Consider the following 26,345-nt stretch of genomic DNA (forward strand, 5'->3'; position numbering starts at 1 on the left):
AACAGTCCCAACACCAAGCCCTAGTAAACATCTGTTTAAGGCAAGTGGACGAAAGTCTAAGGTACACATGTCAAACTCTGGCCAAATTTGGCCCGCGATATAATTATATTTGGCCCGCAAGATCATTTCAAAAATGGATTAGAGGTGGCCCGCCCTGCAGCGAGAGCCGATGCTGTTTTTTGGTCATGTCACCCCCACCATCCTCCCCCTTCATTGCACATCCTTCCCCATTGTAACACGAGAAATTGTAACACGAGAAGTCTGTCGATGTCATCAGCCGGCATGCCGGTTGGAAGGCTCCCCGCACAACCAGTCACTTCTCCCATCTGTCGAGCGGTAGGGCGGATGGGCGAGCGCCTGTGATTTCCTGTCGGCGCGACGGGCGTGGCAGGCTGTGCACGGCCCAAAGGCAGCGCGAGCCCCGCGCAACTGGCACCGGACAGCCCTTCCACAGCGCGAGCGCACTTCTCCCGGTCGCCACGGCCTTCAGTGCTTGCACCCGCGCGGACCCCAGGGACGGCTGGTTCGGCCCTGCACGTGAAGAGAGAGATGGTGGCTGACCGCAAAGGCTGATCGGCAGCGCGCTGGGCCTGAGTGGGTGGGTAAGCAGGGGTGGGAAGAGGGTGTAGGTGAGGAGTAATGGGCAAGGGAAGTTATGGTGGTGCGAGGGGCAGTTAGAGGGAGGGATGAGTAGAAGGAGGGGTGGATAGGGAAGAGGTAAAAGGGGAGGGGCAGGGCGAGTAGGGGAGGGGTGATTAGAGGGTGAGAGATGGGTAGAGGGAGGAACAGGTTGAGGGGAGAGGCAGTAGAGGGGCGTGTATAGGATGGGGTGGGTAGAGGCAGAGCGAGTGGAGTGAGGGGTGAGTAGAGGTTGGGTAAAGGACTGGTCAGGTAGAGGGATGGTGGGTCGAGGGTGAATAGAGGCCTAGAGCCTGAGGAGTGAGCAGGAAATGCTGAGTCCTGATGCAGGCCAAAATGGACACAGCCTGTGAATGCTGACTACATCTCCACAAGGACCAAATATGTTTCGCTCAGGTCAAGCAAAGGGTGAACTTGAGCTACCTACTCCTGACCTGTAACATTATCCTCCTAAAGTTATATCCTAAAGTTTAACATTACATATGTAGAAAGAAGAGAAAACATGCAGATGTTGTTGAAAATTTTCAATAAATATTTAGTTCAGCCCTCGACTTAGTCCAAGTTTTTAATTTTGGCCCTACGTGAATTTGAGTTTGACACCCCTGGTCTAAGGGAATCGTCAGGGGTGTTCAGTGGTGGGTGCCTGGAATGCACTGCCAGGGATAGTGGGGAGGCAGATGCAATGGGGACCATGGTTGGGTTCAATTGATACAGAGGTTTATATTGCCCTGTGCAACACTGAGGGTCAAAGAGCCTGTACTGTTGTATCTTCTAAATCTAAAATAACCCTAAAACTCTTCAATAATCCTGGTTTCTTATTCACTATGGATTTAATTATGCAATGCTCTTTGACTGTCCAGACGCAAAGCTCTGTAATTTTCTTCCTACACTTTTCTGCCTCTCTTCCATCAAAATACTCAATTGTTTAGTCACCTATCCGATCAGTCTTGTGTGACTCAATTTCAAAGCTTGTCAGATGATTCTTGAGGGTGGATTAAAATGCTTTGTTAGTGAAAGGTGCTGTTGCTAAATTTTGCTCTCTTGTGATAATCCTGCATTTGTTTTTGTGAAATAACCTTGATCTAGGATAGGCACAAGAGTGGATTTCTGTGGATATTTGAAATGCGAATCCTATGGCAAAGTGGATTTCCCTCTCCTGAATTAACCAGCTATCTTTATTGGCCAACTCCCAATAATTATGAAGTACTGGAAAGAATCATTCACTGCACTTATGTGTAGAAAATCTGGTTACCCCTCACCCTGAGGATGCCAGGCCAACTCAGCTACACCATACATAAAACACAAGAAGGAGCATCACTCTCAAGCTGGTTATTAATTCAGAATCCTCAGTGAGACTATTGGTTCACTTGGTGCGTGGGGAAAAAATGAATCAGGGTAAGTTATGGGCACTTTTCTAAAGATGATTTAATTGCATATTTTTGGATAGCATTGCAGAAACATTACTTCAAAGCTTACTTGTACCTGATGATTTAGATTTTATTTTGTAATTTTTTAAAGAATTAAATCATAACAAGAATTAAGGACGTGTCACAATTGGCGTAACAGGTAGCACAACGGCTTTACTGCATCAGTGACCGGACTGAACCTGGGTTCAAATCCCACACTGTCTGTAAGGAGTTTTTACCTTCTCCCTGTGTCTGCATGGGTTTTATCTGGGGGCTCCAGTTTCTTCCCAGCCTTCAATTATGTATTGGGGTGTAGGTGAATTTGGTGTAAAATGGGTGGCATGGACTACTTAGGACCAAACTGGCCTGTTGCAGTGCTGTGTGTCTAATTAATTTAAAATCAGCTTCAGATGAGTTCTGATTTCAGATTTATTGTCAGAGTACATACGTGACATCACGTACAACTGAGATTCCTTTCTCCTGCAAGTGCAGAAGAATTACCACTAATTGGTATAAAATAAACTGTACACAGTGTAAATATGTAAACAAATAAAAGAACTGTAAACAAATAACAAATGTAAACAAACTGTGTAGTGTAGAAAGAGCAAAAAAAATCAATATAGTCCTGAAATGAGTCCACTACACCAATCCTCCCAGGAAGCGGGTAAATTTACTGGGCATGTGGCACACGAAAAGCCTTTCCTACTGTACCATGATTTACCTGGTTCATCAGGAACCCAGGATTTTAAGGGTGGGGAGGTCCCACCTCCAGCAATGATGTCACAAGTGATGTACTACATAAAGCATTCTGACAGCCCCACCAACTGCACAGTTATATTTCACAGTGTGGCCAGCAGTCAGCAGGGCAGAGTTCAGCTGCCGGGGCTGTCAGAGCATGGTCGGCTGTGAAATATAACTGCCAGACTGATGCAAGCCCGTAGGCACTAAGGTCACTAATGGTACCTGATAAGTCAAGTAGACCATTCACACTGCTACAGTGATTAACGAGTTAACTCGGCTGGACTGTGACACTTGCCCCCACCAAGAATCAGAGCCCAGTTGATTTTTACTCACTTTCCCCAGTTGGGACCTTTCACACTTTCAGATTACCCACAAAGGACCTACTAAATTGGCCAGTTCAACTCTCATGTACTTGGCAGTGTGAAAGGGGCTAATTGAGTTTGTCATTGAGGAGTCTGATAGTGGTGGGGTAGTCGCGGCTCCTGAACCTGGTGGTGTGAGCCTTGTGGCACATATATCTCAGAAAAGAGCATGTGCTGGGTGGTGAGGATCTTTGATGATTGCTGCTGCCCTCCGACGGCAATGTTCTCTGCAGATACACTCAACAGAGGGGAGAGTTTTGCCTCTGATGTTCTGGGCTGTGTCCATTATCTTTTGGAGGGCTTTTTTTTATTTTAAATTTTTTATTTTTCACACCATAAATCACATTAGCCATGATACACACTTTTTCCTTTTCACACATATACAGTGACATTTTCTCCCCCCACTCCCTCCTCCCAACCCACCCCCCACTTCCATCCATTTAAGGTATACAATCTAGGTTACATTAAACCAGTCAGACAATGTTGTCATTCAACAAAAATACACCAGAAATTCTACTGAGTCCATTCTTTTCTTTCCTTCTCCTTCCATCAACTTAGGTAATGATTGTCCCCGGTAGGTTTTCGCTATTGTATTTAATGTAAGGCTCCCATATTTGTTCAAATATTTCGATATTATTTCTTAAACTATATGTAATTTTTTCTAATGGAATACATTTATTCATTTCTATATACCATTGTTGTATTTTCAGATTATCTTCGAATTTCCAGGTTGACATAATACATTTTTTTGCTATGGCTAGAGCTATCTTAACAAATCTTTTTTGTGCATCCTCCAAATCAATTCCAAATTCTTTGTTTTTTATGTTACTTAGGAGAAAGATCTCTGGATTCTTTGGTATATTGTTTTCTGTTATTTTATTTAATATCTGATTGAGATCTTCCCAAAATTTTTCTACTTTCTCACATGTCCAGATTGCATGAATTGTTGTTCCCATTTCTTTTTTACATCGAAAACATCTATCAGATACTGTTGGGTCCCATTTATTTAACTTTTGAGGTGTAATGTATAGTCTGTGTAACCAGTTATATTGTATCATACGTAGCCTCGTATTTATTGTATTTCTCATCGTTCCAGAACATAATTTCTCCCGTTTCCTTTTTTATCTTTATATTTAAATCTTGTTCCCATTTTTGTTTAGTTTTACCATTTGTTTCCTCATTTTCCTTTAATATACATATTTGTTATAAATCTTTTGATTAACATTGTATCTGTAATCACATATTCAAGGTTACTTCCCTCTGGCAAACTCAAACTGCTTCCTAATTTATCCTTCAAGTAGGATCTCAATTGGTAATATGCCAGCGCTGTATCTCCAGTTATATTGTACTTATCTCTCATTTGTTCAAAGGATAAGAATCTACATCCTGAAAAACAATTTTCTATTCTTTTAATCCCTTTTTTTTCCCATTCTCTAAAGGAAAGGTTATCTATTGTAAAAGGGAGTAACTTATATTGCGTCAATATTAGTTTTGGTAATTGATAGTTTGTTTTATTTCTTTCTACATGAATCTTCTTCCAAATATTGAGGAGATGATGTAATACTGGAGAAGTTCTATGTTGTACCAATTTTTCATCCCATTTATATAATGTGTGTTCAGGTATCTTTTCCCCTATTTTATCTAATTCTAATCTCGTCCAGTCTGGTTTTTCCCTTGTTTGATAAAAATCTGATAGGTATCTTAATTGTGCGGCTCTATAATAATTTTTAAAGTTTGGCAATTGTAAGCCTCCTTGTTTATACCATTCTGTTAATTTATCTAGTGCTATCCTTGGTTTCCCCCCTCTCCATAAAAATTTCCTTATTATTTTCTTTAACTCTCTGAAGAATTTTTCTGTCAGTTGTATTGGCAATGCTTGAAATAAGTATAATATCCTTGGAAAAATGTTCATTTTAATACAGTTTATCCTTCCTATTAGTGTTAGTGGTAAATCTTTCCAATGCTCTAAATCGTCCTGTAATTTTTTCATTAGTGGATAATAATTGAGTTTATATAGTTGGCCGAGATTTTTGTTTATTTGTACACCTAGGTATCTTATTGCCTGCATTTGCCATCTAAATGGAGATTCCTTCTTAAATTTTGAGAAGTCCGCATTATTCATAGGCATTGCTTCACTTTTATTTACATTTATCTTGTAACCCGACACTTCTCCATATTCCTTCAATTTCTTATATAATTCTTTTATTGATAGTTCTGGTTCTGTTAAGTACACTAAAACATCATCCGCAAATAGACTGATTTTATATTCCTTGTCTTTTATTTTTATTCCTTTTATATTATTGTCTATTCTTATCAATTCTGCTAGTGGTTCTATAGCTAATGCAAACAATAAAGGTGATAGTGGGCATCCCTGCCGCGTTGACCTGCTTAAGTTAAATTGCTTTGATACATGTCCATTTACTGTCACTTTCGCTAACGGTCCCTTATATAATGCTTTAATCCAATTAATATACTTCTCCGGTAAACTGAATTTTTGCAATACTTTGAACAAATAATTCCATTCTACTCTGTCAAAGGCCTTCTCTGCGTCTAAAGCAACTGCTACTGCAGGTGCTTTATTTCCTTCTACTGCATGAATTAAGTTAATAAATTTACAAATATTGTCTGTTGTGCATCTTTTTTTGATAAATCCAGTTTGGTCTAAATTTACCATTTTCAGTACATGCTCTGCTAATCTGTTTGCTAATAGTTTAGCTATTATCTTATAATCTGTGTTTAGTAAAGATATTGGTCTATATGACGCTGGTGAGAGTGGATCTTTCCCTTGTTTTAGTATTACTGTAATTATTGCTGTTTTACATGAATCTGGTAAGCTTTGTGTTTCATCAATCTGGTTGATTACATCCAGGAGGGGCGGAATTAATAAGTCTTTAAATGTTTTGTAGAATTCTATTGGGAGTCCATCCTCTCCTGGTGACTTATTATTTGGTAATTTTTTTATTATCTCTTGTATTTCTACTATTCCAAATGGTTCTGTTAATTTATTTTGTTCCTCTATTTGTAGTTTTGGTAGTTCAATTTTAGTCAGAAATTCATCTATTTTCCCTTCTTTCCCTTCGTTTTCAGTTCGGTATAATTGTTCATAGAATTCTCTAAAGTTTTCCTTAATTTCTTTTGGATTATATGTAATTTGTTTGTCTTTTTTCCTTGATGCCAATACCATTTTCTTAGCTTGTTCTGTCTTAAGCTGCCATGCTAGGATTTTGTGCGTTTTTTCACCCAGTTCATAATATTTCTGTTTTGTCTTCATTATATTCTTCTCTACCTTATATGTTTGTAGTGTTTCATATTTTATTTTTTTATCCGCCAATTCTCTTCTTTTAGTTGTATCTTCCTTCATTGCTAATTCTTTTTCTATATTTACTATTTCCTTTTCCAACTGCTCTGTTTACTGATTATAGTCCTTCTTCATCTTGGTTACATAACTTATTATTTGCCCTCTAATGAATGCTTTCATTGCATCCCATAGTATAAACTTATCTTCCACTGATTCCGTATTTATTTCAAAATACATTTTTATTTGTTTTTCAATAAATTCTCTAAAATCCTGCCTTTTAAGTAACATGGGGTTTAATCTCCATCTATACATTCTTGGAGGGATGTCCTCTAGCTTTACTGTCAATATTAAGGGTGAATGGTCCGATAGTATTCTAGCTTTATATTCTGTTTTTCTTACTCTATCTTGCATACGAGCTGATAACAAAAATAGGTCTATTCTTGAGTATGTTTTATGTCTAGCCGAGTAATATGAATATTCCTTTTCTTTTGGGTGTTGTTTCCTCCATATATCCAAAAGTTGCATTTCTTCCATTGATTTAATTATAAATTTGGTTACTTTGTTCTTTCTGTTAATTTTTTTCCCAGTTTTATCCATATTTAAATCCAAATTCAGGTTGAAATCCCCTCCTATTAATATGTTCCCTTGCATATTTGCTACCTTCAAAAAGATATCTTGCATAAACTTTTGATCTTCTTCTTCCATATACATTGAGTAGATTCCAAAACTCCGAATATATCTGACATTTTATCATTACATATCTCCCTGCTGGATCTATTATTTTCTCTTCTATTTTAAATGGCACATTTTTACTAATTAATATAGCCACTCCTCTTGCTTTTGAATTATACGATGCTGCTGTTACATGTCCTACCCAATCTCTCTTTAATTTCTTGTGCTCCAATTCAGTTAATTGTGTTTCTTGCACAAATGCTATATCAATTTTTTCTTTTTTCAGTAAATTTAGCAGTTTCTTCCTTTTAATTTGGTTATGTATTCCATTAATATTCAAAGTCATATAGTTCAACGTAGCCATTTTATACTTTGTTTATCTTCCCTTTCCGTTTTTCCATCATTACCTTTCCTCCTTTTCCATTTCTGTTTTCTTATTTTAAACCCTTTATAAGACAACATTCCTAAAACATCAAACATTTTCCTTATTCTCCTATTTAAAACTTCTTTAGCCCCAATCTCCCCTTCCCCTCCTGTGTTGTCCTTTATCCCTTGTCGGACAACAACATCTCCCCTCTCCATTTGGGTTTGCGAATTCACTCGCAAGCGTCAGCTGATTTTGCAGTGACCGCAACTCCCCCCCACCCAGCCCCCCCAGAAAAGATTTCACTTTTCATATGTAACAAAGGTCACTCTTTTAGTTCCCTCCTTATTCCCTCTATTCCATTTCCTTCCCTTATTAATTCTTGTCTATACTATCTATATTTTCCTCTAAATACAGATACATTCACGTATGCACATTATACATATACACACTTATACTTTTTTACCCACATACATATAAATCGTGGTCATTTTTACTCTTATTACACGTCTTCATCCCTTAGTCTATTTTGTAATTGTCTGCAAATTTTCGTGCTTCTTCTGGATCCGAGAATAGTCTGTTTTGTTGTCCTGGAATAAATATTTTCAATACCGCTGGATGCTTTTTTTTTTTTTTTTTTTTTTTTAAATTTTTTATTTTTCACACCATAAATCACAATAGCCATGATATACACTTTTTCTTTTCCACACATTTACAGTGACTTTTTCTCCCTCCCCCCTCCCTCCTCCCAAGCCACCCCCCCATCCCTCCCCCCTCTCATCCATTTTAGTTATACAATCTAGGTTGCATTAATTCAGTTAGACAATGTTGTCATTCAACAAAAATACACCAGAAATTCTACTGAGTCCATTTTTTTCTTCTCTTCTCCTTCCATCAACTTAGGTAATGTTTGTTCCCGGTAGGTTTTCGCTATTGTATTTAATGTAAGGCTCCCATACTTGTTCGAATATTTCAATATTATTTCTTAAACTATATGTTATTTTTTCTAATGGAATACATTTATTCATTTCTATATACCATTGTTGTATTTTCAAATTATCTTCCAATTTCCAGGTTGACATAATACATTTTTTTGCTACAGCTAGGGCTATCTTAACAAATCTTTTTTGTGCATCCTCCAAGTCAATTCCAAATTCTTTATTTTTTATGTTACTTAGGAGAAAGATCTCTGGATTCTTTGGTATATTGTTTTCTGTTATTTTATTTAATATCTGATTGAGATCATCCCAAAATTTTTCTACTCTCTCACATGTCCAGATTGCATGAATTGTTGTTCCCCTTTCTTTTTTACATCGAAAACATCTATCAGATACTGTTGGGTCCCATTTATTTAACTTTTGCGGTGTAATGTATAGTCTGTGTAACCAATTATATTGTATCATACGCAGCCTCGTATTTATTGTATTTCTCATCGTTCCAGAGCATAACTTCTCCCATGTTTCCTTTTTTATCTTTATATTTAAATCTTGTTCCCATTTTTGTTTAGTTTTACCATTTGTTTCCTCATTTTCCTTTTCTTGCAGTTTAATATACATATTTTTTATAAATCTTTTGATTAACATTGTATCTGTAATCACATATTCAAGGTTACTTCCCTCTGGTAAACTCAAGTTGCTTCCTAATTTATCTTTCAAGTAGGATCTCAGTTGGTAATATGCCAGCGCTGTATCTCCCGTTATATTGTACTTATCTCTCATTTGTTCAAAGGATAAGAATCTACTTCCTGAAAAACAATTTTCTATTCTTTTAATCCCTTTTTTTTCCCATTTTCTAAAGGCAAGGTTGTCTATTGTAAAAGGGAGTAGCTTATTTTGCGTCAATATTAGTTTTGGTATTTGGTAATTTATTTTATTTCTTTCTACATGTATCTTCTTCCATATATTGAGGAGATGGTGTAATACTGGAGAAGTTCTATGTTGTACCAATTTTTCGTCCCATTTATATAATATGTGTTCAGGTATCTTTTCCCCTATTTTATCTAATTCTAGTCTCGTCCAGTCTGGTTTTTCCCTTGTTTGATAAAAATCTGATAGGTACCTTAATTGTGCGGCTCTATAATAATTTTTGAAGTTTGGCAATTGTAAGCCTCCTTGTTTATACCATTCTGTTAATTTGTCTAGTGCTATCCTCGGTTTCCCCCCTCTCCATAAAAATCTCCTTATTATTTTCTTTAACTCTTTGAAGAATTTTTCTGTCAGTTGTATTGGCAATGCCTGAAATAAGTATAGTATCCTTGGAAAAATGTTCATTTTAATACAGTTTATCCTTCCTATCAGTGTTAGTGGTAGCTCTTTCCAATGCTCTAAATCGTCCTGTAGTTTTTTCATTAGTGGATTGTAATTGAGTTTATATAATTGGCCTAGATTTTTGTTTATTTGCACACCTAGGTATCTTATTGCCTGCGTTTGCCATCTGAATGGGGATTCCTCCTTAAATTTTGAGAAATCCGCGTTATTCATAGGCATTGCTTCACTTTTATTTACGTTTATCTTGTATCCCGACACTTCTCCATATTCCTTCAATTTCTTATATAGTTCTTTTATTGATAGTTCTGGTTCTGTTAAGTACACTATCACATCATCCGCAAACAGACTGATTTTATATTCCCTGTCTTTTATTTTTATTCCTTTTATATTATTATCTCTTCTTATCGATTCTGCTAGTGGTTCTATAGCTAGCGCAAACAATAATGGTGATAGTGGGCATCCCTGCCGCGTTGACCTGCTTAAGTTAAATTGCTTTGATACATGTCCATTTACTGTCACTTTCGCTAACGGTCCCTTATATAATGCTTTAATCCAATTAATATACTTCTCCGGTAAACTGAATTTTTGCAATACTTTGAACAAGTAATTCCATTCTACTCTGTCGAAGGCCTTCTCTGCGTCTAAAGCAACTGCTACTGCCGGTGCTTTATTTCCTTCTACTGCATGAATTAAGTTAATAAATTTACAAATATTGTCTGTTGTGCGTCTTTTTTTGATAAATCCAGTTTGGTCTAAATTTACCATTTTCGGTACCTGTTCTGCTAATCTGTTCGCTAATAGTTTAGCTATTATCTTATAATCTGTGTTTAGCAAAGATATTGGTCTATATGACGCTGGTGAGAGTGGATCTTTCCCTTGTTTTAGTATCACTGTAATTATTGCTGTTTTACATGAATCTGGTAAGTTTTGTGTCTCATCAATCTGGTTGATTACATCCAGGAGGGGCGGTATTATTAGGTCTTTAAATGTTTTGTAGAATTCTATTGGGAGTCCATCCTCTCCTGGTGTCTTATTATTTGGTAAATTTTTTATTATCTCTTGTATTTCTACTGTTCCAAATGGTTCTGTTAATTTATTTTGTTCCTCTATTTGTAGTTTTGGTAGTTCAATTTTAGTCAAAAATTCATCTATTTTCCCTTCTTTCCCTTCGTTTTCGGTTCGGTATAATTGTTCATAGAATTCTCTGAAGTTTTCCTTAATTTCTTTTGGATTATATGTAATTTGTTTGTCTTTTTTCCTTGTTGCCAATACCGTTTTCTTAGTTTGCTCTGTCTTAAGCTGCCATGCTAGGATTTTGTGTGTTTTTTCCCCTAGTTCATAATATTTCTGTTTTGTCTTCATTATATTTTTCTCCACCTTATATGTTTGTAATGTTTCATATTTTATTTTTTTATCCGCCAATTCTCTTCTTTTGGTTGTATCTTCCTTTATTGCTAATTTTTTTTCTATGTTTATTATTTCCCTTTCCAACTGCTCTGTTTCCTGATTATAGTCCTTCTTCATCTTGGTTGCATAACTTATTATTTGCCCTCTAATGAATGCTTTCATTGCGTCCCATAGTATAAACTTATCTTCCACTGATTCCGTATTTACTTCAAAGTACATTTTTAATTGCTTTTCAATAAATTCTCTAAAATCCTGTCTTTTAAGTAGCATGGGGTTTAATCTCCATCTATACATTCTTGGAGGGATGTCTTCTAGCTCTATTGCCAATAACAGGGGTGAGTGGTCCGATAATAGTCTAGCTTTATATTCCGTTTTCCTAACTCTCCCTTGTATGTGGGCTGATAACAGGAATAGGTCTATCCTAGAGTATGTTTTATGTCTAGTCGAGTAGTATGAGTATTCCTTTTCTTTTGGGTTTTGTTTCCTCCATATGTCCACAAGTTTCATTTCTTGCATTGATTTAATTATAAATTTGGTTACTTTGTTCTTCCTGTTAATTTTTTTCCCCGTTTTATCCATATTTGGATCCAAATTCAGATTGAAATCCCCTCCTATTAGTATGTTCCCTTGCGTATTAGCTACCTTCAAAAAGATATCTTGCATAAACTTTTGATCTTCTTCGTTAGGCGAATATATATTAAGTAGATTCCAAAGCTCTGAATATATCTGACATTTTATCATAATATATCTCCCTGCTGGATCTATTATTTCCTCTTCTATTTTAAATGGCACATTTTTGCTAATTAATATAGCCACTCCTCTTGCTTTTGAATTATACGATGCTGCTGTTACATGTCCTACCCAATCTCTCTTTAATTTCTTGTGCTCCAATTCAGTTAAATGTGTTTCTTGGACAAATGCTATATCTATTTTTTCCTTTTTCAGTAAATTTAGTAGTTTCTTCCTTTTAATTTGGTTATGTATTCCATTAATATTTAGAGTCATATAGTTCAGCGTAGCCATTTTATATTTTGTTTATCTTCTCTTTCCGTTTTTCCATCATTACCTTTCCTCCTTTTCCATTTCTGTTTTCTTATTTTCAACTCTTTACCAGACAACATTCCTACAACATCCAACATTTTCCTTATTCTCCTATTTCTATCTTCTTTATCCCCAATCTCCCCTTCCCCTCCTGAGTTGCCCTTTATCCCTTGTCGGACAACCACATCTCCCCTCTCCATTTGGATTTGCGAATCCACTCGCAAGCGTCAACTGATTTTGCAGTGACCGCTCTTTTCCCCCTACCCAGCCCCCCCCAGAAAAGATTTCGTTTTTTATATGTCACAAAGGTCACTCTTTTAGTTCCCTCCTTATTCTCTCTATTCCATTACCTTCCCTTATTAATTCTTGTCTATACTTTCTATGTTTTCCTCTAATTACAGATACTTTCACATATGCCCGTTGTCTCTATTCACTCTTATACCTCTTTACCCGCATACATATCAATCGTGGTCATTTTTACCCTCCTTACCCGTCTTCATCCCTCAGTCTATTTTTGTCTTTACCCACATACATATCAATCGTGATAATTTTTGCTCTCATTACCCGTCTTCATCCCTCAGTCTATTTTTGTAATTGTTCTGCAAATTTTCGTGCTTCTTCTGGATCCGAGAATAGTCTGTTTTGTTGTCCTGGAATAAATATTTTCAATACCGCAGGATGCTTCAGTGTAAATTTATATCCTTTCTTCCATAAAATCGCTTTTGCTGCATTGAACTCTTTTCTCTTCTTTAGGAGTTCAAAGCTTATATCTGGATAAATGAAGATTTTTTGCCCTTTATACTCCAGTGGTTTGTTGCCCTCTCTTACTTTTTCCATTGTCTTCTCCAGCACCTTTTCTCTTGTAGTATATCTTAGGAATTTTACTACAATAGATCTTGGTTTTTGTTGTGGTTGTGGTTTAGGGGCCAATGCTCTATGTGCCCTTTCTATTTCCATTTCTTGCTGTAGTTCTGGACATCCTAGGGCCTTAGGGATCCATTCTTTTATAAACTCCCTCATATTCTTGCCTTCTACATCTTCCTTAAGGCCCACTATCTTTATGTTATTTCTTCTGTTATAATTTTCCATTATATCTATTTTTTGGGCTAGTAATTCTTGTGTCTCTTTAGTTTTTTTATTAGATTCCTCCAATTTCTTTTTTAAGTCTTCTACCTCCATTTCTGCTGCTATTGCCCGTTCTTCCATCTTGTCCATTTTTTTCCCCATTTCTGTTAAGGTCATATCCATTTTATTTATTTTCTTTTCTGTGTTGTTTATTCTTCTTCTTAAATCATTGAATTCCTGTGTTTGCCATTCTTTAAATGACTCCATGTATCCTCTAACAAGAGCAAGTACCTCCTTTACCTTGCCTATCTTTTCTTCTTCTATTTCCCTGTACTCTTCCTCTTCCTCTTCTTCTTCCTCTAGGTTGACCATCTGTTGTTTCTTTGCTGCCCTTTCCTCCTCTTCTTTCTTGTTTCCATTGTCTTCTGTGGTGTCTTCTTGCTGCAGGTGTTCTGCAGCTGTCGTTGCCGGCTGTGGAGATCGACTCCCCAGCTGGTCCCCCCTCCCGTCGGTGTGTTTTTTTGTATGCGCATCGCGCATGCGCGAGGAGTCGCGCACTTTTACTCGGCTCTGTGAGCCATTGTTGTAGTTCTCTTTCTACCGACCTGAGGTAGTGGGGTCTTCTCTCCACAGCGGGCCTCTTCGGACAGGTAAGGCCTTCACCTTTTTCCTCCGTTGTCTTCTCTTCCTCTCTTCTTTCCGTTGATTTTGATTTTTCTCCTTTTGTCTCCATCTTCTTTCCACCTTTATATTCACTTTTCTTTAACTTGTATTTCTGTGCCTTTGTATTTTCTCTCGTTTTTCCCGACTTTTCTGGAGAGGGCTGGAGTTCACCGTCCGGCCACTACTCCATCACGTGACTCCTCCAATACCGCTGGATGCTTTAGTATAAATTTATACCCTTTCTTCCATAAAATCGCCTTTGCTGTATTGAACTCTTTTCTCTTCTTTAGGAGTTCAAAACTTATATCTGGATAAATGAAGATTTTTTGCCCTTTATACTCCAGTGGTTTGTTGCCCTCTCTTACTTTTTCCATTGTCTTCTCCAGTACCTTTTCTCTTGTAGTATATCTTAGGAATTTTACTAAAATAGATCTTGGTTTTTGTTGTGGTTGTGGTTTAAAGGTCAATGCTCTATGTGCCCTTTCTATTTCCATTTCTTGCTGTAGTTCTGGACATCCTAGGATCCTAGGGATCCAATCTTTTATAAACTCTCTCATATTCTTGCCTTCTTCATCTTCCTTAAGGCCCACTATCTTTATGTTATTTCTTCTGTTATAATTTTCCATTATATCTATTTTCTGAGCTAACAGTTCTTGTGTTTCTTTAACTTTTTTATTAGATTCCTCTAATTTCTTTTTTAAGTCCTCTACCTCCATTTCTACTGCTGCTTCTCGTTCCTGCACCTTGTCCATTCTTTTTCCCATTTCTGATAAGGTCATATCTATTTTATTCATTTTCTCTTCTGTGTTGTTTATTCTTCTTCTTAAATCATCAAATTCCTGCGCTTGCCATTCTTTTAATGACTCCATGTATTCTTTAATAAGAGAAAGTAAATCCTTTATCTTGCCTTTCCCTTCTTCTTCTATCTCACTGTACTCTTCCTCTTCTTCCTCTGGGTTGGCCACCTACTGCTTCTTTGTTGCCCTTCTCTTCTCTTCTTTCTTGTTTCCATTGTCTTCTGTGTTCTCCTCTTGCTGCAGGTGCTCTGCAGCTGTTGTTGCCGGCTGTGGAGATCGACTCCCCAGCTGGTCACCCCTCCCGTTTGTGTGTTTTTTTTCATGCGCGGTTGCGCACTTTTACTCGGCTCAGCGAGCCATTTTTGTAGTCCAGTTTCTACCGACCTGAGGGAGCGGGTTTCTCTCTCCACCGCGGGCCTCTTCGAGCAGGTAAGGCCTTTTCCTTCATCTTCCGTTGTCTTCTCTTCCTCTTCTTACCATTGGTTTCGACTTTTCTTTTCTCGTCGCCATTTTCTTTGCACCTTTATACTCACTTTTCTTTAACTTTTATTTCTGTGCCTTTGTGTTTTCCTTTGTTTTTTCCGACTTTCCTGGAGAGGGCTGGAGTTCACCGTCCGGCCACTACTCCATCACGTGACTCCCCCTCTTTTGGAGGGCTTTACGTTTAGGGGTATTGGTGTTCCCATGCCAGACCATGATGCAGCTGGTCAGCACACTTTCCAACACACACCTCTGTAGAAATTTGCCAGGGTTTCTGGTCTCATACCAAACCTCTGCAAACTCCTGAGGAACTAGAGGCGCTGACTTGCTTTCCTGTACACTGACTCATCCCTTTCCTTTATACAACCCACAACCATGGTATCATTGCAAATTTGCAGATGGTGTTATTGTCATACCAAGCTACACTGTCGTAGGTGTAAAGTGAGTAGAGCAAGGGGCTAAGAACACAGTCCTGTGGTGCTCCAATACTGATAAGAATTTCTCCTCCACAATCTCCATCAATCTTCACTGATTGTGGTCTGGAGGTGAGGAAATCCATTATCCAATTACATAGTGGGGTGTTAACCCCCAGGTCTTGGGAGTTTGCTGATCGGTTTTGAGGCGATGATGGTATTAAATGCCAAACTATAGTCGATAAAGAGCATCCTGATGTATACATCTTTGCTGTCCACATGTTCTAGGACTTTGTGTAGAGCCTATGATAGCATCCATCATAGACCTGTTTCTACAATAGGCAAACTGGACTGGATCCATGTCATTGCTCAGTCAAGAGCTGTTAGGTTTCATCTCCAGCCTTTCAAAACACCTCATCACTGTTCATATAAGTGCTACTGGTTGATAGTCATTAAGGCAGGTTACTACACTCTTCTTGGGCACCAGTATGGTTGACGCCTGTTTGAAACAGGAGGGTAACATGCCCTGCTGGACTGGGATATTGAGGACATCTTGGTAGGTTGATCAGCACAGATCCTTAATACTTAGCCAGGTACTCCATCCGGGCCAGATACTTTCCTCAGATTCACTTTCCTAAAGGCAACCTACTTGTCATCCTCAAGTACGGACAGGATGGGATCATCAGGGGAAATGGGGGTGTGAAGGGGTGGTTCTTCACAGTTACTGTCATCAAATCATGTGTACAAGGTGTTGAATTCCTCTGGGAGAGAAGCTTTGCCATCTGCTACTTTATCGGATTTGGTTTTGTATTAGGTTCTGGCATTTAGGCTCTGCCATAGCTGTCAGGTATGCCTTGTTGTTTCCATTTTCATCCAGAATCTCCATTTCACTCAGGAGATAACTTTCTGCAGGTCATACCTGCTCCTTCTGTATTGATTTGGTTCTCCAGGCTTAAATGCCTGTGATCTGGCTCTCAGCAGGTTCCAGATTTCATTGTTTTTTTAAATTTTATTTTGTATTTTCAAGTCATACATGCATTCACATTCAAAATTCATATATGGAATGTTAATATATTGTGGCGGTGCACATACTCATGGCGAACCAGCCCGTACCACCGGGTGGCGGGACAGCCATGAGAAGATGGCGTCATCGGGGGGGACCTCCTTGCCTCATGACTTTAGCCCAACGCACACCTCAGGCAGACGTGATGACATCACCGCCCGTGCGGGGGCGGAGCTCATGCTGCCCTTAAAGGGGCACGCGCGGGATTTGAAATAAATAGTCGTTGAGAAACTCCAACGTGGTGGTCGTTAGTCCCCTTCATCACAGCTGCCACTACAATATAATCATATTACATAATGGCTTTTAAACTCTAATCTACCCACCCCCCACCAAAATAAATAAGATTTTTTAAATCTCCAAAAAGAAACCGAAAAAAAAAAACACAGAATGAAAAATAGAAAGATATGTCTTAGAACTATTATCCAAACTAGAAGAATCTATTTTTCTTGACTTTATCAGGTCCAAGGAACATCAGAATGAATTTCATAAATGCAAAAAAAAGCAAGTTAAAATTACAACATTATGTTGTCAGATTCCATATCTCTTATCATCTTTGTACTTGAGTTTACAATAGTGCATCTCATATTAATCATTATATCTCATCATCATTATATTAAACATTTAAAAACATAATTTCACAAATATAGATTCCATATTTTCAAAAATATATATAGGATATTTATTTCTTCAGATTTAATTGTTCATCCATGGCTTCTGGATGGGGAAAACACTGAATGAGTTTGAACCAACTATTTGAACAATCAAGATCAGAAAAAGAGGATTGTGGATAGGTAATTAACAGGAAGTCAGAAAGTTATGCAGTTTTTACAATGGAGAATTATACTATGACCAAAACTTTAATCTGCTTTTATTATGAAAGTACAGTAATTCTAAGTTCTCAATGTCAACTGAGAGAAAATTAAATCCTGTAAAGTTGAAACAAATCTTGAAACAGATTACAAGCATGCAAAACTTGTCACATCAGTGGGAAATACAGTACCAAATATATATTTTTGTATCCTTTGTCACACTATACATATTCAGCTATCAAAGCATTGCCCCATACGATTTCTTCATTTGTAAAGCTAGTCAATGAGTCGTTACAGAACCATAGCTAAACAATGGACCATAAGTTCTTCAATTTATAATTTTAGCCATCCTTACCACCTTTATACATACCACTGAAGTAATTTTTCCACCAAGCTCATTGATACCTTTTAATTCCTTTGATAGAAATTTATGCTTCATTTGTAATTGTTTATCTCATTGTTGTAGGCTATGAAGATTATATTATAAAATTTCATTACAATCTATCTAACCTGAAACCAGTATTTGTTTTTTTTTAATTATCATGACCGCTTAATGAAAGAAACCCCTCTCCAAAATTTATGGATACAGAATTAATGACTGATGAAAAGGAAGAGGCTAAATGGCCATCTGAAATTGAAGCAAATACAGTTCCTCTGGTTCATATCCACTTTTCCATAGTACCCATGACTTGATTATCTTACATGCTCAAAATCTATTTATTTCAGCATTATATAGTACATATTTATTGAGCATAAAGGGTTAGTCCCATTCTTCTAGTCTTATCAACCAGAGGAAACTGTTTCAGCATTTAGACATTCACATCAATTATATACCTTTCAGTGGGTACCAGGCATCATTTAATGCTATCCAATTTGGGGTTTTTTAAATCCAAATATTGTTTCCCCTCCCCACCCTTCTCAGAATCACTCCTAAACCTGGGAGTCTCTCACCTATTTTAGACTTGCATCCTCCAATGCCGAACTTCAAATCCCAGAATTAGCTTCAAAATGCATCAAAACAAAACCACCCTGTCAATTATAGCAACTTCATGGCATACATTTTTGATTGGTCTTATTTATTAAAATACAAACAACTATGTTAACAGCCCCAATATCAATATCCCTATTCACAATTCTGAAACACACCCAGACCTCTTTCAAATTGCTTAGATGTTTGATGCCTGTCACAATATTCAGTCACATAAAATGCCTTCCATAATGTTTGGGACAAAGTTATTTTTTCCTTTATTTGCCCCTGGCTTCACAGTTTTAAAATTGTCGTCAAACAATTTACGTGATTAAAGTGCACACTCCAGATTTTATTAAAGGATGATTGACCATTTAGAAATTACAGCACTTTTTATACATATTTGGGACATAGCAATGGTAAGTGGTCATGTTTAGTACTTTGTTGTATATCCCTTGCAGGCAATGACTGCTTGAAATCTGTGATTCATAGACTTCACCAGATGCTGAGCATCTTCTTTGGTGATGCTCTGCCAGGCCTCGACGGCAGTCATCTGCAGCACCTGCTTGTTTCAGGGGCTTGGCCCCTTAAGTTTTCTCTTCAGCATATGGAAGGCATGCTCAATTGGATCTAGATCGGCAAATGACTTAGCTATTCAAGAAAAAACATTAAATGTTTCAAAACAGGTCAATTATAACTACTCAATAACTTAGGATTCCATCTATAAATAAACTGATCCATCTTCTTCTCACTAATTTGAGGTAATTCAATCTGAGCCCATGTAGAAGGTTTATCTATTTCAAACATCTTATTAATAAATTTCAATTCTGCTGCATCATAATAATTTTGAAAATTGGGGAGTTGCAGACCTCCTAATTCATATTTCCAAGTTAAATTTTGTAAAGATACCCTTACCATTTTATTCCTCCATAAAAATTTCCTCACCAAGGCAATTAAGTCCTTAACACGCTTGAACAGCATGTTTGGGATCATGGTCTTCCTGTCGGATGAAGCGCCATCCAATGAGTTTGGAGGCATTTGCTCAAATTTAAGCTGACAAGATGTTTTTGTACACCATTTTGTACACTATTTTGTTACTGCCATCAAAAATTACATCATCAAAGATAAGTACACCAGGCCAGGCCATAACAACCCTACCATCTTGTTTCGCAGATGAGGTGGTATGCTTTGGATCTTGGGCAGTTCCTTAATGCCTCTATACTTTTCTCTTGCCATCACTCTGTTACAGGTTAATCTTGGTCTCATCTGTCCATAAGACTTTTCTCCAGAATTCCGCAGGCCCTTTTAAATATTTTCTGGCAAACTATAATCTGGCCATCCTGTTTCCATGACTAACTAGTGGTTTGCAACTTGCATTGTAATTTCTGTATTTCTGTTCATATCATCTTCTGCACACAGTAGTTATTGATACCCATACCTGCATCCTGAAGAGTATTTCTGATCTGTCAAACAGCTATTTGGGGATTTTTCTTCATTATGATGAGCATTCTTCTGTCATCAATAGTGGTGGTCTTTCTTGGCTACCCTTTGCAATTACTGAGCTCACCAGTGCACTCTTTCTGCTTAATGATGTTCCAAACAGTTGATTTTTGTAATTCTAAAGTTTGAGCAATGTTTTATTCTTGTTTTTCAGCCCTCATAAACTATGTGTTGTGCCAATTTCAACATGAAATGTTGAAATGAATTGAAACTGCAGATTCCAAAGGTGATCAAAAACTTAGGAGCAAGCCTAGCTCTCTTATACCTGCATCAATGAAGCAATTAAACAAACACCTATGAAGCCAAATGTCCCAAACAATATGGTGCCCTGAAATGGAGAACTATGTATATAAAGTCCTGTAATTTCTACTTGGTCAAACCAAAAAGTATACAAATAACCTTTAATAAAATCTGAAATGCACACATTAATCATATGTGAATTGTTTGATTACAAATTTAAAATTGTGGTGCAGATAAAATGTCTCTTTGTCCCAAACATTATGGAGGGCACTGTATTTTCCTTCCACCCGGAGGTGGGGCAGGGGGAATGACCACCTCTGCAATGCTTCTGGTCTCCCAGAGCTAGGGTCCAACAGCTTCTGTTCTTCACCTGGTCTCCTGTAGCTGGGGGGGGGGGGGGGTGTAGGGGTTCATTGTACCTCTTCCTGCTACTGGCATCTGAGCTTTAATCTAAACTGCCATAGCTCAGAACAATCTCCCAACACTAGCAAATCACACCACTTCTCCATTGTTCTATTACCTTTCTTCTTGCAAACTGGAACATTTCTGTGCATCTTTGCTTTAAGAATCGATGCACACCAAAAATCTAAATTAACTTTCACATAAAGTGTAAAACCCAAAATATCAATTACCCAAATATTGTAATCTGAATCAATTCTGATGATGTAAACTTTCATTTATAGACCAGCAACTCCATGAAATTATATTTCAAATTTTGTTCTATTGTTATCTGAATTAGGACTGTCCAATGATTGCTAATGCAATAGATCTAATGTTACATCATCAGAATTGATTTACATGAATTAAATTATTTGCCGTTATTGTCCTCTAAAATTAAACATTTGATTTGAATTGATGGAAAGATTTACCGATTACATTAATAGGAAGAGTTAATTGTACTAAAATGAATATTTTTCCTCAAATTCTGTATTTATTTCAATCTATTCCCTGTAAGATACCTCAAAAAATTTTTAAGGATTTAATTGCCTTGGTGAGGAAATTTTTATGGAGGAATAAAATGATAAGGGTATCTTTACAAAATTTAACTTGGAAATATGAATTAGGAGGTCTGCAACTCCCCAATTTTCAAAATTATTATGATGCAGCAGAATTGAAATGTATTAATAGGATGTTTGAAATAGATAAACCTTTTACATGGGCTAATATTGAATTACCTCAAATTAGTGAGAAGAAGATGGATCAGTTTATTTATAGATGGAATCCTAAGTTATTGAGCAGTTATAATTGACCTGTTTTGAAACATTTAATGGACTTATGGTGTAAAAAAATTAAGTTATAGGTACGGTAAGATTTCAGGTAAAACTCCATTGTATCAAAATAAGCTTTTCCCCTTTACACTTAATAATCAGCTTTTGAAGTTATGGGATCAAAAGTGTATTAAATTGGTACAAGATTGTTATGAAGCAGGATATTTTATTTCTTTTCAAAGAATGAAAGAGAAATATGATACATCTTCAAATACTCTTTTTTTCTTATTATCAAATTAAAGCTTTATAGTTGGATAATTTTGGGCATACTTTACGGTTACCTAGACAGTCTAAGTTTGAAATGTTACTTTCTGAAGGTGGTAAGAAGGGATTTATATTTGAGATTGTAAGCTTTATTACAGAATAAAATGCTTAATTTGGATTTACATAAATCTAGATTGAAATTGGAGAAAGATTTAGGTATATTTATTTCTCAGAATGATTAGATGAATTTATGTAGGGATAGTATGACTAAAATTGTAAATGTAAGGTATCGATTAGTTCATTATAATTTCATTCATCAATTATATTTAACTCAGGAAAAATTAAGGAAATATAATTTTATTTCTTCAGATTTATGTTTTAGATGTCATAAGGATGTAGGTTCCTTTTTACACTCTACTTAGTCATGTGAAACCTTTTTGGAATAGATTTAAAGAATTTTTGGAAGTTATTCTGAAAATGAAATTTTTATTAGATCCTTTAGAATTTTTGTTGGATAATATTAAGAGGTTGAGTTTAGAATTAAAATTAAATAGATTTCAAATTGTATTTTTGAGATTGGCATTAGCTGTAGCTAGAAAATGTCTGGCAATTACTGGGAAAAATGAGACTGACTTGAGTATTCAGAGATGGCATATGGAGTTGAGGTCTTGTATTCCATTGGAGAGGGTAACATACAATTTGTGTGATTATTATTTTTTCTATCGTAAAACTTGGAGCCCGTATTTGGATTATATGGGGTTGAATTTTTAAATCCCCTCACAGTGCATTAGTGGTGTCTCTCCAAACCATGGTAACTAACTGATAAATTTTGTTGCTATGAGTGATCTCCTCTTTCTTTTTTCTCTTCCTTCTTTCGGGGTAGGTTAGAGGGGAGTAGGTTAGAGGGGGGTAGGTTGGGGTGGGTGGGTTATGGAAAGGGGTGGGGGGGGGTTGTAGGGGGTTAGTTTTAAAATGTATGTATTTTTTAAAAATTGTTTCTAAGTTTTATTCATTAATTATATGTTTCAATATATGCATCATGAATTAATAAATAAAATCAAATATTGCCAATGCAATATTGGAATCCAGTGCAATGCTTTCATTCAGAACTGAATCTTACTTATTGGGAGATTATATTGAAAGTTTGATATATTTTATCTTTTAAAACTTTATAATAGAAAAGAAGATTTGGAATTTGTGGCCTCAATACATTCCAATGTGAATTACAGCTTATGAAGCTTGATATATAGCTACAGTCCTAACATGGGAAGGTTTCTAATTTCTAATAGAGAGGTAAACAATGTTCCCCTACACCCCTTCCCTTCAAATATGGAATCTTTTACAATTTGCTTTACATTTAAATGGCAGCGTCCCAGCACAACAGCATGGGAGTATCAACCTTAACTTTTATATTTGTAGCTCTGAATTTGAATGCCCAATTTCATTTAGATACTGTCAAGGGAACATCATAATTGTGGAGTATTATTGCTAAACCCAACTGGGACCAAGCAGTGCCAGCCAAATTATTTGTCAAAGTGGCTCATCATCATTGCTCTGAAAAGGATTTTAAAATTATATTTATTTTTGTTTTAAATTGAGATATACAGCACAGTAACAAGCTATTTTGGCCCAATGTGCCCATGCTGCCCAAATTGTGGAAGGGGCTGGCAGAAGAGCACAGCCCACAGTCAGGAGGTAATACATGGATAAGGGAGGGAGGGCACATCAGCATATAGGGGGAGGGGAAATGGCTCTGTGAATGGAGAGGAAAGAGAGTGAAGAGCTAGAGGAAAGACAGGGATGTGAAAGAGAGGGAGACAGAGGAGGGTAGCAGAAACCAGAGAAGTTGATGTTACTGCCATCTGATTGGAGAGTGGCCAGTCACAATATTAAATGTTGCTGCTCCAATTTATGGGTGGCCTTCATTTGACAGTACAGGAGGCCATGGCATGGGAGTAGGGCACAGAATTGAAATGATAGGCCACTGGGAAAGAATGGGTCAGTAAGATTGCGGATGATACAAAAGTCGGAGAAGTTGGAGATAGTGTTAAAGGTTGTTGTAGATTATAAAAGCATAAAAGAAAATAAACTGAGAAAAATGTTTTAAAGAATAGCGAAAATGCTTGAACGTGGTGTGAGAAGGTGCTTGGATCAAAATAACTCGAGGTGGGGAAAATGGCGGGGCTGCCTCAAGACCCGCCAAATAAGCTGACATCCAAATTGAGCAGCCAGCCTAGCAGGAGAGACGGGACCGAGAAGGGGACGCCGCCTTGGACCAGCAGACAATAGCTAGAAGCCCTGTGAAATGCCTTGGGGAGAGGGAGAGGTTTGGGACTCCCCCTACAATGAGAGTGCCAGGTCAGGCACCTTCGCGTTATGCGCAATTCTCACGTCGATGACTTTGAGTGCATCAGTCACTGGATGGAAAGGCCGGAAGACGCAGAAAAGGAGCCGAGCCGGGAAGTGAAGAGGCTGGGAGCAGCTGGTGTCAGGTTTGGCAACACAGCAATCCAGCAGCAGATTCAGCGTCAGGTCGAGAGGTGCTGCGAGCTCCAGAAGTGTAGCTGGCCTCGGGTCAGATGATGCAGCGAGTCTCAGCAGTGGATCCAGTGTTAGATTGGGAGAGGTGGCAAGATCCAACAGCAAGAGCAATGAGGACAAGGACCACGATGGTGATGAAGGCAGTGACGGAGGCAATGAAAGAAAGCTTTACAAGTCTATGAGACCCGGGTAAAAAACCGCTAATGAGGCAAAGCAAGCAGGAAGATTCAGAGCCCTCCCTGCGGGACGTGATGGAGGCATTGAGCCTCATGCAGAATAGATTGTTCCAAGCAGTGGACAAGAGCCCAGGATATGGGGGAAAGCTAGATAGGATGCAGGGTGTCCTCTCAGGCCTAACAGGGAGAGGAAAGAATGGGTGCAAGTGAAGACAAGATACTTAGTACTGAAGACAAACTGGACACGCTGATGAGGGAGAGACAGGATATATGGGGAAAATTAGATGCCCTTGAAAACTTCAGCCAGAGAAATAATATAAAAATAGTGGGATTAAAAGAGGGCACTGGGGGCGGGGAGGGGGGAATCCTGTGAGTTTTTTTTCCCAAAGTTGGATCCCCAATGTATTGGGCAAGGACATACTAGGAGAAAAGGTTGAAATACAGAGGGCACACATGTCCCTCCTCCCGAAGCTAGGTGAAGCTATTGCCCTATCAGGACAGGGAAAAAATATTGGGAGCAGTGGCAGCCAGTGCAAGGAGGGGATGGCTAATGGAATAAGAGGGATGCAAGGGTTTTCTTCTACCCCAACATTAGTACAGCACTCTTAAAGTCCAGGAAGGTGCTTGAACCAGTCAAAAGGCTGGTGAAACAAAAGGAATACGAATGTGTTCTGAGATATCTGGTCACCCAGAAAATAGTGCACCTGGAGGCATGGGGGAAGGGAAAGAAAGTTTTTGACAGACTTGGGAGAGGGTGGCAATTCGCTGAGGATTTACCTACACTTGGGGGAGGGTGGGGGGGGGGGGAAGAAAAGGAAAAGCCAAAATGGGGAATTAACCCATGATAATGTAAATACCTGCTGTGAATTGTATTTTGACGTGAATAAGTGTAAATATAGAGTTTTTCTTTCTTTGGCTTGGCTTCGCGGACGAAGATTTATGGAGGGGGTAAAAGTCCACGTCAGCTGCAGGCTCGTTTGTGGCTGACAAGTCCGATGCGGGACAGGCAGACACGGTTGCAGCAGCTGCAGGGGAAAATTGGTTGGTTGGGGTTGGGTGTCGGGTTTTTCCTCCTTTGCCTTTTGTCAGTGAGGTGAGAGTTTTTACGTAGAAATGAATTGATAAAACTTTCTGGGAGTCGAAGGGAAATGGGTGGAGGGTAAGATGGGAGCAAGATGCACAGCCTGTTATAATGAGGGTACGACGAGTCAGAGGACATAATCACCAAGGTGGGGCGAGAATTTGGATGGGGGAAACTATCTGGGGTTAATTAACTGTTTTATTATCATTTTTGTTTGCATTTTGCCTTCTGATTTCTCCTTGGTTAGTTATTTGAGTCTTTGTCTTTTATCCTCAAGATCTGGCACAGGTCTGGCGGTCAGGAGCAGATGGCTGAAGACAAAGGATTGGATGAGAGGGGGACTTGGGGCGGTAGAGGTGGAGAGGAAATAAAAATCTAACAATCCCTGAGGCAATGGCTTAGAGCAGGGGTGTCAAACTCAAATTCACGGAGGGCCAAAATTAAAAACTTGGACTAAGTCAAGGACCGAACTAAATATTTATTGAAAATTTTCAACAACATCTGCATGTTTTCTCTTCTTTCAACATATGTAATGTTAAACTTTTTCTTATTAAAATAAATGTTTAATAATAGTTTTGGATAAACTCTTTCCAGAAGCATTAACAAATGAGAAATAAAATATTCAATAAATAATATTTCTCTATAGAGGATTTGTTAAATGTTGCTAGTGTGCTGTCGAATAGTAAAATCTGAGGGCTATTGAGAATGTGGGAGAATAACATGATTCCTGAAACAATCAAATGGGTGACTGATTGTGGGCATGAACTCTAGCAGGGTTATTTGCCATGCCCTTTTTCCATTGGTACAGATATCCTTTGATTTACACACTTTTCAAGTTTTATGCCTAATGAGCTTGTATCCAGGTGCAGGACCATTTTTAA

The 26,345-nt window shown here is 37.8% G+C and overlaps 1 long non-coding RNA gene across 2 annotated transcripts; it reads left to right on the forward strand.

Annotated features, from left to right (window-relative positions):
* The first annotated feature begins 231 nt into the window (after positions 1–231).
* LOC138744710 (uncharacterized) lies at positions 232–25,976 on the forward strand. 2 transcript variants are annotated; one of them, XR_011345711.1, is made up of 3 exons: positions 232–598; positions 1,726–2,034; positions 25,742–25,976. It is a non-coding gene; the product is annotated as an uncharacterized lncRNA (long non-coding RNA). The 2 variants fall into 2 exon arrangements; XR_011345712.1 differs by lacking the exon at positions 25,742–25,976 and adding an exon at positions 20,109–20,392.
* The last annotated feature ends 369 nt before the right edge of the window (positions 25,977–26,345 follow it).

This window comes from Narcine bancroftii, chromosome 10 (assembly GCF_036971445.1).
Source record: "Narcine bancroftii isolate sNarBan1 chromosome 10, sNarBan1.hap1, whole genome shotgun sequence".
NCBI lineage: Eukaryota > Metazoa > Chordata > Chondrichthyes > Torpediniformes > Narcinidae > Narcine > Narcine bancroftii.